This window comes from Eumetopias jubatus, unplaced genomic scaffold (assembly GCF_037043125.1).
Source record: "Eumetopias jubatus isolate StellerSeaLion01/CBP00866 unplaced genomic scaffold, mEumJub1_p1.0 scaffold_9, whole genome shotgun sequence".
Taxonomy (NCBI): domain Eukaryota; kingdom Metazoa; phylum Chordata; class Mammalia; order Carnivora; family Otariidae; genus Eumetopias; species Eumetopias jubatus.
Window position 1 is genome coordinate 109,915,186 of NW_028274815.1, and position 16,602 is coordinate 109,931,787.

Below are 16,602 nucleotides of genomic sequence, written 5' to 3' on the forward strand. Positions count from 1 at the left end.
CATATTTAAAAGACACATCCAGGGGCACCTGGGTGGCTCAGTTGGGTAAATGTCTGTCTTTGGCTCAGGTCATGATCTCGGGGTCCTGAGATCCAGCCCCACGTCTGGGCTTCCTGCTCAGGGTGGGGAGTCTGCTTCTCCCTCTGCCTCTGCTCCTCCCCCCTCCCCGCTCATGCTCTCTCTCTCAAATAGTTAAATAAAATCTTAAAAAAATAAAAAAATAAGAGACACAGCCAAACACTCTAATAGAATACAAACAAGTACTTCCTAGAACACAAGAGCATCGGAGAGGATTAGAAACCCACCTGTTTCTGGGACTAGGGAGGTAAGGGAAAGAGGGACAAGTTGGGAAAGGACACAGACTTTCAGCCTTCAGATTAATAAGGCTGAGGATATAATGTAAAACATGGTGACTATAGCTGACACCAGATTGTATAATTAAGAGAGGAGAACTTAAGTCTTCTCATCAAAAAAAAAAATAAATAAATATGTGAGGTGATGGATGTGTTAGTTAACTAGAAGCAGAGGATCCTTTCACAATGAATATGTATATCAAATTACTGTACACACTTTAAATATTTTACAATTTTATATGTCAGTTACACCTCAATAAAGCTGGGGGCGGGGCTGGGAAGTAACCCACTTGTCTTCATCTCCCTGCTTAAAATATTTAGCGTTCCTACTTTTGCATGTGACAAGCAAAAAAAAAAAAAAAGAAAGAAAAAGAAAAAAAAGTTTTGCTGACTCAGATCTGGTAACACTGTACCAAAGCTCCCCAATTTCTGGCCCACATTTAGTTCAAATATCCAGAACTGACTGGTGGGGCTGCTGCCTTTCCAAGCAGCCCAGATAGTGAATTAGGATTTCATAGTTTAGTAGAAATAAAGAGTCAGAGAAGAATCCAGGTAAACATGGGACCGGAGGAGTGGCTCAAGCTATCTTCACAGACCAGAGATGGGCTCTGTCAGGGAAGATGACCCTAGAAAGATATGGCTTAGTTTGTGTATTTCTGCACTGCCCCCTGCGGCTGATCCTGGAACATTACTTCCTCCTGCAGCTAGTCTCTAGGAAGACCTCACAGGATGCCATATTGCCGCTCTTGGGAGGCAGGGGACTCCTCGGAGCAAATGTTGAGCTGGAGGCTGATGGATTTGGCTGAGGCCCTATTATCAGGGAAGACCTGGAAAGTGGGCTTGAACAGCAACAGAAGAACCACTTCCCTAAGTGCTGGAGCCTCCAAGACAAAGCGATAGCATCTTAGTGGAAGGAAAGAGATTCAGGGGCAGTAGAATTTGGGCAGGTAGAGAGAGATTGAAGACCCCATCCTGAGGGCTCGAGTCCCTGCAGACAGTCTGGTGAGATGGGGGCAGCAGCTGTGTAAAGGAACGCCAGGAGACTAAAATGCATGGTTGGGTTTGAAGACACCGTCTACTATGGGAAATACACGAGCACGTGAATAATTGCATCACAGAGTGACAAGGGGGCCAGTTATCTCCTCTAGAACCTAAGGACGGGTCTCCCTGAGGTCATGTCTGATCCACTCACAGTAGGTGAGTAGGAATTGCAGGGTAGGAATTCTGTAGGGGGGGGAGTGTGGCGGGGGGAGCACTTGAGAGAGTTTTGTGATATGGTGGGACTGTAGGCACGTGCCGGGATTATGGAAGGTGAGCTTGGAGAACCAGGCAGGACCGGCTTATGAAGGACCTCATGCACTTGGTTGAGGCACCATGACCTTCTTCTGGGCAAGGTGGAACATCTTTAGAGGATTTTAAATAGATTTGGAGGGCCCTCATTAATGAGGAACAGTAGATCCAAAACAGACTGTAGAGATCACTTCATTCTGCTTTCTTTGAAGAATCATAAGTGTTTACAACTTTCATTGTTTCTTTTTTTAAATTTTTTTATCGTTATGTTAATCACCATATATTACATCATTAGTTTTTGATGTAACTTTCATTGTTTCTGATACATCTGAAGGGTGTTCTCATAAACTTGCCCTATCTCTTTTCATTGATTTTGTACTTTGCCTTTTTTATGGTACAGGTAAACTCCGGAGCACTTGGGCTTTTGTATGAGAGGGAAGATGAAGAAATTCGTCCCAGATCACACTGAGCCACTTATATAATGTTGCTATGACAGTGAAGAAGATATAATAAGTTCTGCTACGACATGACATATTCTCCCAAGTGGGAGTATGAGTAGTTAGGAAGGAGTAAATTGGGCTTCCTTAGGCAAGATAGTGGCATTCATTCATTCAGTCATTCACTGGGCTGATACACTCAGCTCCGTGCTAGGTGCCGTGTGCAACACAAAAGAGGCAGAAATCCCAGCTCTCATCCCTAAGGAATCTATATTCTGCTTGGGAATACATGGAAGGAGGCCATGACAGCACAATAAGATAGTGCAGTATGGACAGGTGTTAAAAACATTTCAAAGGGATAGAGGAGATCATTGTGGAATCAGGGATCCTGAGGTAGGGTCAAGGGCAGGCCGATGGCCCTCTATAGGAAGCACCCAGGATAAGCACCCCAAATCCAGAAATCCTGAGACCTTGGACAGAGAACCTTTGCTGGTGTAGGATTTGCATAGCAAACATCGGAGATCCTGCTACATCTTGTCTTAGTCAACTTGGGCTGCTATAACAAAATACCATACACTGGGTGGTTTATAAACAACAGATATTTATTTCTCAGAGTTCTGGAGTCTGAGAATCCAAGAGAAAGAGACTGGCAGATTCGGGGTCTGGTGGTGTCAGATTCGATTCCTGGTTCATAAACCACTGGCTCTTTTTGTCCTTATATGGCAGAAGAGGGGAGGGAGTTCTCTGGGGTCTCTTTTATAAGGGCACTAATTCCATTCATGAAGGCTCCACCCTCATGACCTAATCACCTCCCAGAAGCCCCTCCTCCTAATACTGTTACACTGGGCATTAGGATTCCAACAGAGGAATTTTAGGAGGACACAAACATTCAGAATCTAGTACATCCCATTCCCCACCTTCAGGCACTCAGGCTTTGTAAATTTGGGCTGTATATCTGAGACAGTAGTCTCTGAAGCTAATAGCTAGCTGCATCTTCATTATCTTTAACACTCACTCAAGGTGAGCTGATAAAGCACCTTTATAGAAAGATCTCTATAATTATAAGTTGAAGCTTCTCTCATCACATCTTTTGATGCTTAGATGCACATTCTTTTGCTAAACAAGAACATCTTTTTTTTTTTTTTTTTAAACTATTGCCCTAGTTTTTAGGTCAAATATTGTATTCAATGTTTCTGGCATATTCTTTACCAGGCCTTCCAACTAAGCTGTGGTGTGCTATTTACAATTAGAAATATGAATATTTAAAGCAAGTTTAGAGGCATTTCTTTATTTCCTGATTTCAACTGGAGGTGGGAAGGCCACCAGCACTTGGAATCCACAGGCTAAGGTGAGCTACTTGGCAGGCTTGGCCTTGCGGAATGGTCTGTCTTATAAAAGCAGGTGAAATGGCATATGGTGCTCAGTGAGATGGGTGGGCACCCAGAAAGTTTGAAAGTCAGATTGGGCTCATTTTCTCAAGTGTTGAAGTGTCTTTGTCTTGTGTTTATTTCTTCCTGTGCCTTCAACTCTCACCATTAGGAGACGGAGCCAGCATTATCTGGAGCCCACTCAAACCACGCAGATAGCAGGCTGGAAACATTAGGCATCAATGCCTTTTGGGAGTGGTCCTCAACCAATGATGAGAGGTGTTGGTGTATAAATCCCCCAGCTCCCTCACCCTCAGTTAGGGTAACTCTGAGCACATTTTCTATGCTGCCTCCCAGAGTGTCCCAGCAGAATTAAGTTCCAGTTGCCCACAGAGTGCATTTGCTAAAGTCCCCTTTACTTCCACATTTCCAGTGTTTCTGGGGTTCACTTCCCTAATATACTACTTGTATACGGATCCTTGTCTCAGGACCGACTTCTGGGGGAACCCAGCCCAAGACAGCAATTAATCTACACAGCAACACAATTTCCTAAATGTAAGGAGAATGAAAGAAGGCGGCTCTCCTTGGACATGATCAAGTGTATTTACAATCTTGATTTTAGATCTTACTTTTTTGTCTTGTCACAGCGATACATTCATGAATTCTGATGTAATTGACCTTTGTTTTGTTCCAGCTATTTCCAAATGCATCCTCTTATTTGATTTTCATGAGGTAGGTGGTATTATATCCACCATTATGGACTAAAAACCCTGAAGTTCGAAAAGGTGAAATGATTTACCCAAAGACCCCATGCACAGGGCAGTGCTGGAGCTCAGGTCTTCTGCCTCTCCAAATTCTGCATCCCACAGAAGCGCCCCGAGGAACTCCACGACATCCTGAGACCTTCCTGGGCTAGAGAAGAAACCCCCAGAGTGGAGCTCAGTTGACCATTCAGATGGAGAGTTTGTCTTATTGAGAAACTGATTTCTTCTCAAGCACAGCAACACAGAGGCTAAGAGGAACCTCCTACCTCCAGACAGGCTCCAATTCACTGTGGAGAACACCCGGGAAAGCAGCCCAGAGCCTTGACCTCTTTCTCCCATTGTCTTGGGGCTGGGAAGTATTGAGATGCCTTGGTGGTGCTGCCCTGGAAGGGAGTGGGAGTGTGGGCAAATGGTGGCCATCAAGACCCTCGGGGCATAGAGCTAGGTCTGGGCCCAGCCCAGGGGAAGGTAGATCTTCAAAGGGATTGTGGCATACTTGCCCTTCCTCCTACATGGGAACACAGGGGAAGTCAAGAAGTAACACACAGAATTAATTGTGGCTAAATAGCTATAGCAGATCCCCAGGCCAGATGCCTGTGGATCGCTTCAACTGGTTGTTGCCAGCGTCCCCCACCTATCTGCAGTCTTCTCCGGAAAACCGGCCCTGGGCAGCAGGCACTGCCTCTCCGGTCACACTCCCCCTCATTCTAGGAAGTCTTGCAGCCCATTCCCGCGGGGATGCAGTTCACACTTCAGAGCTTCCTGCAGGATCAGGTTGAGGACTGACTCCAGATGAACCCATATCTTTGCTTGGCGTTATCTCTTTCCTATTGTTTCCTTGTTTCCCTTACTCCCTTTCCGGTTTCTCGTAAGAAGCTTTTCCCAATAAAGCACATGTGTTAGAATTTCCTTCTCAAGTTCCACTTCCAGGGAAACTGACCTGAGACAAAAGCTAACATTTATAAAGCGTTTACTATGTGTCAGCCACCTTGCGAAGCATCCTACATGTATTATCTTATAGATAAACATATTCATAACAACCTTGTGAGGCAGAAATTATTCCTAGCTCACAGATGAAAAAACTGAGGATCTGAGAGTTTAATGTGTTTCCCTAAGGTCACACAACTGATGTGGAAGGGCTAGATTTTGAACTCAAGTTTCTGGTTCTGGAATCTTTGCTCTCAAGTGTTGGATTTTTTCAGGTAAGATTATTTACCTGATGAACTTACCTGGATTAACCGCCCCCCCACCCCCACCCGGGCATGGCGGGGCAGGGCTGTGAAGCTCAGGAAATTCCTTAGCTGCACCTTTGAGGCAGGCAGAAGTAGGACCCTGAGCCTTGAGAAGAGGTGCTCGTTTAAAAAACAAAAACAAAAACAAAAAAACAGCATTCATTCAGCACCATCTGTATGCCAAGACCTGGGTTAGGGGCTGTTGGTTTAGAACTCACCACGGCAGAGTGAGACTCAAAGATGGTTTCAGCCTGATGGCTCTGCCCTCCCACCCCTCCTCTATTTGCTCGCGTGGGTCCAGCGGACGCCAGGCAGCTCACAGGGTCTGCTTCTGGCACCCTTCCCTTGACCTTTGCAGCTGTGCTGTTCGGGGCCCTTGCCCCAGGCTACCTGCCCTGCAGGGTCAGCTGAAGGCCTTGAGAGCTGTTTCCCCTGCTGCCCTGGCTGGTGTGCAGAGATCCTCCACACCCTTCTCTCTGGTGCGGTCCCCAACACGCCCCACGGTAAAGGGGTTCTAACACCTTGGAACAAAGGCAGAGGCTCTGTTCTGCCCCTTGGGTCTCGTCAGAACCAATAAAGAGCCTGGGCCTTCCCAGGCGCCCAAGGACAGGGACTTGTCCATCTTCTGTCCCCTGGTGTGGTCAGCAGCCCTGAGACACCCAGGTGGGTGCACGGTCTGGCTACTGGCTGCAGGTGTCCTATGTGTAACAGCAGAGAGCTCCCTGCCCCCAGGGGCCAGTGGCCAAGCTCAACCTGCTTAAACGTGGCTGGAATCCTGGACGTTATGGGCAGCCTTGGTGGGGACAAGTAAGAGGAGACAGCTGAAGACCAGAGTGAGGACTCAGAGTGGTTAGTCTACCTGCTTTGGTGAATGTTGGGCTTTTCAAGCTTTTTAGAAAATTGGTTTAATTTACATACAGTGAAGTGTGTAATATTCAGTGTAAAATGTGAAAAAAGTTACGTATTACGTGTGCCCATATAACTACTACCAAGAATGAAATACAGAAACTTCCATCCCTGACAAAGTTCCCTCTTCCTTCCTTCCCAGTTCGGAGGCCCCCCTACCCACTCTAAAGATAATCACTGTTTTGTCCTTTTTCGCCATAGATTAGTTTTGTCTGTTCTTGAGCCTCATATAAATAGAATCATACAGTGGTGTGTACTCTTTCGCGTTTGACTTCTGTCACTTAATAATGTAAAGTCTGCGAGACTCATCCATGTTCTGTGTTCCAGCAATTTGTTCCTTTTATTGCTGAGTGGTATTCCATTGCATGAATAAACCACAATGTGATTATCCACTCAGCTCTTGATGGACACTTGAGTTTTTTCCAGATATGGGTTATTCTGAAGAAGCTGCTATGAACCTTTGGGTACAAGTCTTTGAGTGGATGTATGTTTTCATTTCTCTAGGATCAATCATCCCGCTATGAGCGGGATTTCTGGGCCATATGTTTAACTATTAGAAACTGCCCAGCACTTTTCCAAAGTGGAGGAACCAAGTGAAATAAGTCAGATAGAGAAAGAGAAATACTGTATGGACTCACTGATATGGGGAATCTAAAAAGGACAAACTCAGAGAAACAGAGTAGAGCGTTAGTTACCAGGGGTTGAGGAGTGAGGGAAATGGGCATGAACCTCCAGTTATATAATTAACAAGTTTGGGAATCTAGTGAACAGCATGGTAATTATAGCTAATAAATCCTGTATATATTATATATTTGAAAGTCGCTAAGACTGTAGATCTTAAATGTCCTCCCCACAAAAAAGAAATGGTAATTATATGACAAGATGGAGGTGGTAGCTCACACTATGATGGCAATAATTTGCAATATATGAGTGTATCAGCTCAACACCTTGTACACCTTAAACTTGCACCATTGTATATGTCAATTACACTTCAATAAAGCTGGAATAAAAAAGTGGTTTAACCACTTCTTACTCTGGCCAGCAGAAGGGGAGGGCTAGGAGTGCGTTTTTTTGTTTTGTCCTGTTTTAGAAAGAGAGCCCACAGAGCGCAAGCGAGGTGTGGAGAGGCAGAGGGAAAGAGAGAGAATCTCAAGCAGACTCCCCGTTGAACATGTTGCCTGATGTGGGGCTCAATCTCACGACTGTGAGATCATGACCTGAGCCGAAATTAAGAGTCAGATGCTTAACCGACTAAGCCACCCAGGAGCCCCTAGGAGTGTGTTTTGATGTGCCTCAACCCCATTTAATTTTTAGATTTCAATTTAAACACCAACTCCCAATTTAAAACACAGATCCCCTTTACTCATGCATGCAGCTCATCATATGTGAGATTTTTTTTAAAAAAGACTTATTTATTTATTTTAGAGAGAAAGAAGGGGGGGCATGGGTGGGGGAAGGGGCAGAGGGAGAGAATCTCACTCAGACTGTGCTGAGCGCAGAGCCTTATGTGGGGCCTGATCTCACAACCCATGAGATCATGACCTGAGCTAAAACCAGGAGTCAGACACTTAACCGACTGCGCCATCCAAGCGGCTGACATGTGAGATTAATTAAAGAATCATATTCAGGGTTCAAGCTGTCTCCACCACTGACCTGCTCCAAGCTCCCCTACTGTGGGCCCCATCATCATACCCCCGAGGCCTGGCACGGATACCCAGCACAAAGAAGCAGCTCTATAAGTGTGTTTCCTAGCAGGCTGGCCGGTCGGTGGAGCCCGGAGGCCTGGGAGCTCAGGAGGGTTCGCTGTGCTCTGTTCTCTGGGGATCACCCTGTTTCATTTCTCAATGCTGTTGTGCTACTCACAGTCTAGTGTTACCCCGGGCTGTGTGCAGTGTCCACACCTGCCACTTCTTTCTAGACCTTGAAGTCTTTGGGCTTCTTCCTGGCCCCCTTCTCTCACTTTTTATTGGCTCTGCCTAAGTGTCATCTCCAGTGTCCCTGGGAACAGCTAATTGTCCCCCTTGCAAGCTCCCACAGCAGACTCACAGGCCCCTTCCAGCTTCTGATGCTTCCCCATCACTGTGGATGGTGCGCATCCAAAGCGATAGATCCTAAGAGTTTGGCAAATTTCATTATTGCTTAGATTTCCCTCATAGCATTCAGGAAAGTTTTGTTAGAAAGCATGAATGATCACCCTTTATATACTCTGGGGACAGCTACTGAGATAAATTCTGCCCTTAAACTAAACGACTCTACTGTGTAATAGGTGAGTGACCTGAGGCCCACATGGGCCTGAGTCCCTATGGCGGAGAGACGTTGCTGGAGTCCCAGAGCCATGACATTTGCTGGAGTGGGAGGAATTCGGGGTGGTTCCAGCATCCCCCTCGGGAGGAGAAGTGGGTGAGGCAGGGGGTGAGGGCCAGGTAGCCGGACATGAAGCAAGATCCACGTGGGTCACCTCAAACTCACCACATGCCAAACTCAACCTCTTCGTCCCCCTGGGGGTTCTGGCAGCTCTGGTTGCCCACGCCTACGCCCCACCCAGCAGCTAGAGCCGGTTTTCTAAAGGCAAGCCCACTGTGGCAGTCACCTTCCTAATGCCCTTCAGTCGGTCGGTTCTCTCTCTTCCCTTCACCCTCGCGCCTCAAGGGTGCTCCACGGATGAGCAGTACCAGCATCACCTGTGAGCTTGTTTGAACTGCAACATCTCCGGCCACCCCAAACCTGCTGAAGAAGCATCTGCATTTGCCCAAGATCTCCAAGGAACTCGTGTTCCCACTTGAGACGTGCTGCCTTATAGGACACAGGACCCATAGGAAGGAACCGCTGCTGATCTTGCCCCTGGCACTCTCCAGACTGGCATCACTCCCCTCCCACATCCCTGCGGGAAACTGAATGCCTTGCAGCCCCTGGAATAGACCACAGTCTCTTTTTTTTTTCTTTTTTTGCAGAACATTGCCCCTTTCCAGTCTTCTCCCCCTGGGTACCCACATCCAACCTTTCAGACTCACCCTCTCTGGAAAACTGTCTTGCTGGTGCTCATGGCTCGCACATGGCACGGTCAGCACCCCAAAGGCAAAGCGGTGGCTCGCTCCCTCATTGCTGTCTGTGCAGAGCCCCGTGCATGGTTATGCACGTGATAGCACGTCCATGACAATTTACTGCCACGTGATCCTGAACTCCAGCGGCCGCCACCGCAGGGGCCATAGGTGGGGAGAGAGATCAGAGGGCAATCTTCAACCCATCTAGAGCACCGCTCCCCACTTGAAATGACTTCAGCTGTAACTTGGGAGGGTTATCAACACTGTCGGGGGAATGAATGAATCTGTGTAAAGGTGACATGGCAAAGAGCTGAGTTTGCTGTGCTGAAGTCAGTCACGCAGTCTCCCCAGAAGCAACTGCCCCCACGTCTTCCACTTCCAGCAGCAACTACGAGCACTAGCTGCTCAGAATTAGCAAGGTGCATTAATCATGTTTATTTTCTGGATATCATGATATTTTGATATCTTAAAAAAAACCTCTCTGATGGGGGAGAGACTGCCCTCCCAGGGCCAGCCAGTTCTTAGAGACAGCAAAGGGCTCAGCTGGGAGCTTGCTGCTGCGATGCGAGGTCATCAATCCGGAGCCCACCTCCTATGTCCAGGCGCCCTGGGAGGTGGTATTCCTCTACTTTCACCGGCCAGCCCAAGTACCAGAGACTAGAGACCACCACGATAGTCCAAAGCCCACTGAAATGATTCACTCTGGCTTCACTCTGTCTTGCCTTTCCTGAGGAAACCACAGGCAAGGCTTCTGACCTAGGCTCTCCCCTTTTCCTACCTCTGCCTCTTGACCCAAGCCTGGGATTCCTCCTGCCACCCTGCGTGAGGAGCCATGCTTCTCACTTCTAGGGGGATTGTGAGTCACATTAAACTTGTCTTCCAATGGCATTGACCTCTTCATGTTGTCATTCAGTCAGCTTTATAAATTAAGACCAGGGAACAGGGTACCGGAAGTGGGCAAATGGTACACATCAGATCCGCCCCCAGCTCCCAGAGAGCTGGCATAGCAGTACACCTGTGTGTGTGTGTGTGTGTGTGCGCGCGCGGGTGTGCATGTGTGCGCATGTGTGTGTGCGTGTGTGTGTGTGCGTGCGCGTGCACGCACAAACACCCCAATAGCAGGGCGTTCTTACCCAGCAGCAGAGCTCCAGCATGGGCTAGATCGACACACAGTAGGAACTCAATAAATGTTGGTCAAATGAAGGCATGGATTCACCCACAAAATGCCCAAGATGAGACAAAGAAAGACAAGAACCTAAGTTAGGAGCTGAGATAGTGCCCAGAGGAAAAAGTATCTGTAATTCTAGGTAAAAACCATCTACCGAGGCAAAGGACCAATGGCCTTGAAATATAGACGTGAAGGCTCCCGAAACAGGGTCAGGTCCTGCCCTGCCTGAGTGAGTCTGGCAGCTGGAATTCTGGAAACATCCAACTCCACAGATCAGCGCTCCCCAAGTTGAGAGGGAGCAGGTTTGCAGACCACACTAATTTTGAAATTCCAGGAGGAACTTTTTTAGAATCTGTTCTGTGACAAGGAGCCCAGAAAAGTCCTTTAACTGGGTGGGTGGAGGTCCCTCCACCCTTTGGCTATGCCATGTGAGCCAAAAGCTGAGGAAAACCCACCAATCCTTTGTCTCCTGCTCCCCTTTGTTTTTTTTCCCCAGGGGAGCAGAGTTGATGGTGGGGTTTGGCCTAGGCACAGGGAGGGATAAATGACATTTAAGAGACACTAAAAGGGTGCGCCTGGGTGGCTCAGTTGGTTAAGCAACTGCCTTCGGCTCAGGTCATGATCCTGGAGTCCCGGGATCGAGTCCGGCATTGGGCTCCCTGCTCAGCAGGGAGTCTGCTTCTCCCTCTGACCTTCCCCCTTCTCATGTGCTCGCTCTCTCTCTCATTCTCTCTCTCTCTCAAATTAAAAAAAAGAGAGAGAGAGAGACCCTAAAAGGGTTGTGGACACAATTTCAGTGTGTGTGTGTGTGTGTGTGTGTGTGTATGTGTGTGTGTGTTTTCCCCACACATCTAAGCAATTCTCCAATACAGCTGGGTGTTCTAAAATTCTCTTTTTTCCCCAAGTTTTTATTTAAATTCTGGGTGTCGTATAATTCAACTCAGTTCTGACACTAGTACTGTCAGATCACACAGGTTAAGCGCTCAGTCCTTCGAGACTGCCCCCCCATTCAGATACCAATTCTAAGTCTAGGGTGTCACCTGTGTTTCTGACTGGCTGGCTATAGACAGGAGGTTTCAATGACCCCTTCTTGGGTTCAATTAATTTATTAGAGTGGCTCACAAAACTCGTGTTTTTTATAAAAGAATATAACTCAGAAACAGACAGAAAAGTTGTATAGGACAAGGTATGGGAAAATATCACGTAGTCCCCTTACTCTCTCGGAGTGCACAACTCTCCCCCAAATTTCCACATGTTCACCAACCTGGAAGCTTCCCGAACGTGGTATTTTTTGTTTTTTAAGGAGGCTTCATTACCTGGGCACAAATGATGAACTCATTGGCTATTGGTGATTGGTTCAGCTTCCAGTCCCTCTCCCCTCCCCAGAAATCAGGGGGTGGGACTCCAAGTTCCAACCCTCTAGTCTTGGTTGGTTACCTGGCAACCAGCCCCCATCCTTGGGTGCTCTCCAAGTCACCTCATTAACATAAACTCATGAAGGTCCTGGTGATTAATAACAAGACACCCACTTCACCTTTATGGCTGTGAAGCGATTTCAGGAGCTGAGGACAAGAGATCGAGTGTTATGACAAAAGATGCTTCCACCCATCTTATTGCTCAGCAAATTCCAAGGGTTTGCAGAGCTGTGAGCTAAGAACCATGGATGAAAGGGTGCCCGGGGGGCTCAGTCATTAAGCGTTTGCCTTCGGCTCAGGTCATGATCCCAGGATCCTGGGATCGAGCCCTGCATCGGGGTCCCTGCTCCTCGGGCACCTTGCTTCTCCCTCTCCACTCCCCCCTGCTTGTGTTCCCTCTCTCGCTGTGTCTCCCTTTGTCAAATAAATAAATAAAATCTTTAAAAAAAATAAAAAGAGCCATGGATGAAGATCAAATACATATGAGAAATGTATTTTGGTCATCTAGATGACTAAATATGTATTTCTTAGAAACCACAATGTTGCAGATGCTATAACTCCCTCATTTTGTTTTTGATTGCTAAGTAGCTCTGAGTTAAAACACCAGTTAAAACAATTAGAAGCCCTATTTATGGATTTGGAAATTCAAGTACAGCACAGTTGATATGGGAATTGGCTAACCAGTTTTAGTGTATGTGCTGACGAAGCGAGCCCAAGGGAACTGGCTAACCAGGACCCTACCCTGGACCCTTTCCTCTGCTTAGTCCTTGAAACTCATTTTGGTGTTGAAGGTCGTTTCTTGAGCCTGGAGCTCTGGGGGCATAACTCCTCACCCTGTTGAATGCTGAGGGCACCTCTGATGAGCCCATCTGTGTAATTCTCTCTTCCAGGCCCCTGCCCTCTCCTCTAACCTCCCACCCCCTCCCACCTCCCCTCCATCCAGGGAGACCAGCTGCGTTAGGTCCTCTGACCCTGACTTGTTTCTAGCTTCCTCAAGTTCCTCTCTGGCTTTCTGCCAACTTCCTTCCACACTTTATAGCTAAGCCTGCTGGAGTTAAAGCAACCTATATTGTTTAAGAAAGCAATGCTTTCCCACAGAAAGATTGCCATTAAAATAAGATCTGGAAATTCCAAGGGCTGACCAGGTGGGTGGGTGGAGATAAGAAATTCAGACCAGAGTAGGGGAAGCATCTTGAGGAGGAGTGACACTTGAGTATTGAAAGATAAGCTCTTTGGCGGGGGGGGGGGGTGGGGGGGGGTGGGGGGGGTGGGGGGGTGGGGGGGGCTCAGCTCTGGACTGGGTGCAGCCACCAGGGAGGTCCCTTTAGAAGGCAAATGGTCAGTACATGGGACCTCTTTCAGTCTGAGGCCTCCAGTGGGCCCAGGTGAAGCCTCCCACTTGCCAAGGGAGACGGCCGAGTCCGCTGAGTAGGCTTTGAGTGGTCTGGAAGGGGCTTGGAGATGTCCCAAAGACAGAGGGCCTCATTCCCATTTTGCTTGCAATGTTTGATTTATTCTCATTCTGCAGGTGCTGGTCATTCCCAGGGACATGGGAGTTTGGCTCCCTTCCCTTCCACCGGGGGAACCTGGGTGCCCAACTGTAACGGGTCTGCTACCAGCGTGAGGGTAGGAGAAGGAGTCGTGTGTCGGGGCCGATGGCATGGTCTCGGGGCCGAATGAGCAGGTACCCAGCCGCTGACTCAAGCTGGGTTTGCCAGGGGCCTCTGCACTTCAACGGAGCGCTGTCTGAGCTTCCAGCTGGGGAAGCTGAAACTTGCCAGGCACCTTAGGGTGTCCTTGTCCAGCCATATACGGCGCATGAAGAAAACATGGTGGGTGGAAATGCAAGATGTGACCAAACCGGGAGGTATGAAGTAATTCCGGGGGGCGCCTGATGCCACGGGCCAGCGCGCCAAGCCTGTCACTGTGATCAGGAAACTTGAGGTTGAGTGTAAGGAGCTCAAGAAAAACTCACAGCCATGACCTGGGAGGAACCCCGCTAGGACCACAGGGTGGGGTTTCTAAATGTTGCCAAGAGCATCCTAAGCAAGATGGGGTGTGAAGGCTCCGAGAAGGGGCTGGCCCGCCGCTGGAACCCTGAAGAGAGGAAGCCGTGGGCTACTTGAACACTGCACCTGACGCCCCCAGAGCGCATGCGCACTGGAATGCGGGGCATTTACTACGGATGGATAAAAAGGGACACAAAGGCAAGGACTGAACCTCATCCCACGCCTCCCTGGCCCTCGGGAAGCGCAGAGTTGTGCAAATATACCACCCTCCGAAGCCCCAGTATACACAGCCTGCTTTCCAGGCTTCTCACCTGGATGTTCTGGGCCCCAAGCCAGGTTTAGGATGGGAGTTGCTAACAGTTTGGGGATTTTCAAATGGTCCTTGTGGTCAGAAATTACTTGGGAGGATTTGGGTGTGCTGTGTGCAAAGGGGAGAAGGTGCTCGAGCAGCATTTGCAGAAGAGGCGGCTTCTTACATTGAAAGACCTAAAACCCCTTAGAGGTTAGCGCCACGGCCGCAGGCGGGACTGAGAATAGCTCCAGCGACGCGGGAACGTAATCTAGTCACATCTAGAAAAATTTAAATTATTTAAATTTGAACGAGTCCACAGAAATAAAAGGCACACATTGCAAGGCTGTATGTATATGGATGTTTATTGTTTGCAGTGTCAAAAAACTGAGGCTACCTGAAGGTCCATCAACAGGAAGCAACGGAATCAACCAGGGTCCATCTGGACTATGGAGTATTAATTACACAGCAATCTGAAAGGACAAGTTAGCTACCCAGCTAACTGTTGAGCTGGAAAGAGTTTCATGATGCAGCATTAAGTTACAGAGGCAAATTGCTGAGGGATAAATGTGATGTGTACAATTACGGTATTTTTAAAAGGAGCAATCACATTTTTAAAAAAAAGAAACCCTCCCTTATATACCTAAGCACAGTGAAAACGGGGAGGCTACAGATCAGGCAGGAAGGAGGGGGTGGGTTGGGGGAGGCAAGAACTAAAACATCACAGAAAAATGAAAAAAGCATCGAATAAAATTCTATAAAATAAAGAGAATATTTGGAATATAAAAGCCCATCTATAGTACTATTGCAAATATGTACATTTGTATATGCAAATGGAGAAGGCCTAGGAAGTTAAGAGGGCAGACTGAAAACTCTGACTTGATCAGATACTGGGATGGGGGGCAACGTGGTATTCTGGATTTCTATTGTAATTTGAATGTCACTTTTATAATGAACACATTTTGAAAAGTCAACACTTGGAGGGGACAAGAAAGCAAGGGTTGGTGAAGTTATTCACCTTTAAAACGTCCATATCAAGAATAATTCAGACGTCCCTCACGATGTCCTGCACATAGTAGGCGCTTGGCCACCTTTGGCTAACGTGAAAAACCAGACTCACACAGCCTCCCCTGGACCTCATAATCTGTAAACAGCTTCAAGGATGCTCAAGCATGTGTAGTCTCAGTTAAAGTTTCGTGATTAATTTGGCATTTGAATCACCATATACAAATGTCCTTCACACCCCACTTAAATCTGGTTTCTGGAACTGTTAATGAAATGAGAAAAGACAGCAATTATAGAAAATGTACTATATCATGGCCTGTTTGCCTAAGAAATGAAGTCATTTTGCTTATGTGGCTGTGTGTGCCCTTTTGGTTAAACTCAGCAGAGCTGGACTGAAATTTCAACATCAGCTTACAAGTAAGTAGTTTCTTTCTTTCTTTCTTTCTTTCTTTTCTTTCTTTCTTTCTTTCTTTCTTTCTTTTCTTTCTTTCTTTCTTTCTTTCTTTCTCTTTCTTTCTTTCTTTCTTTCTCTTTCTTTCTTTCTTTCTTTTCTTTCTCTTTCTTTCTTTCTTCCTTCTTTTTCTTTCTTTCTTTCTTTTTCTTTCTTTCTTTCTTTCTTTCTTTCTTTCTTTCTTTCTTTCTTTCTTTCTCTCTCTCTCTCTCTCTTTCTTTCTTTCTTCCTTTCTTTCCTTTCTTTTCTTTCTTTCTTTCTCCCCCAGTCTTTCTAGCTATTGCTATTGTTCAAAAAATAAAAATAAAAGACTGACATGCAAGAAATAACCTCTACCAGGTCTGTACTTTTATCCTGGGCTCTGCTCAAGAATTCAGCAGGACCATGGAAGTGGAAGGTGAGGGCAGTGCTGGCAGCCTGAGGATTAAGACCTTCTGGCATCCTCCATCCCATCCTCCTCCAGCACTGATCCAGTGCAGGGTGGCCCCCAGGCTCCTCAAGGAAGGCCGTTACCCTGGGCTGCCCTGCCCCCAAGTCCTTCACTGGCTTTCTCTGTTAGAACCTTCCAAAAGTATCCTTGAAAAGAATGCTGATAACAGTGGGGGCTCAGAACAAGAGGTACCATTATCAACATTCATGTTTTAAAATACTTAGGATAAACTGTCTAAGAATGTACATTCCCCCACCCCCTTACAGACTCTCTTTAAAGGAGAATTGATAAAAGTCAGCAGCTAGTGCATCCAAATATGGTTCAACAATTCCTGGGGGTCTCTAAGAGTATCCCAGAGGACCTGTGGGGACATCTTAGAGCATTAGATTCATTATTTGTATTTAAGCCATATTCATATTTTATAACATATATTTAATTAATAAGA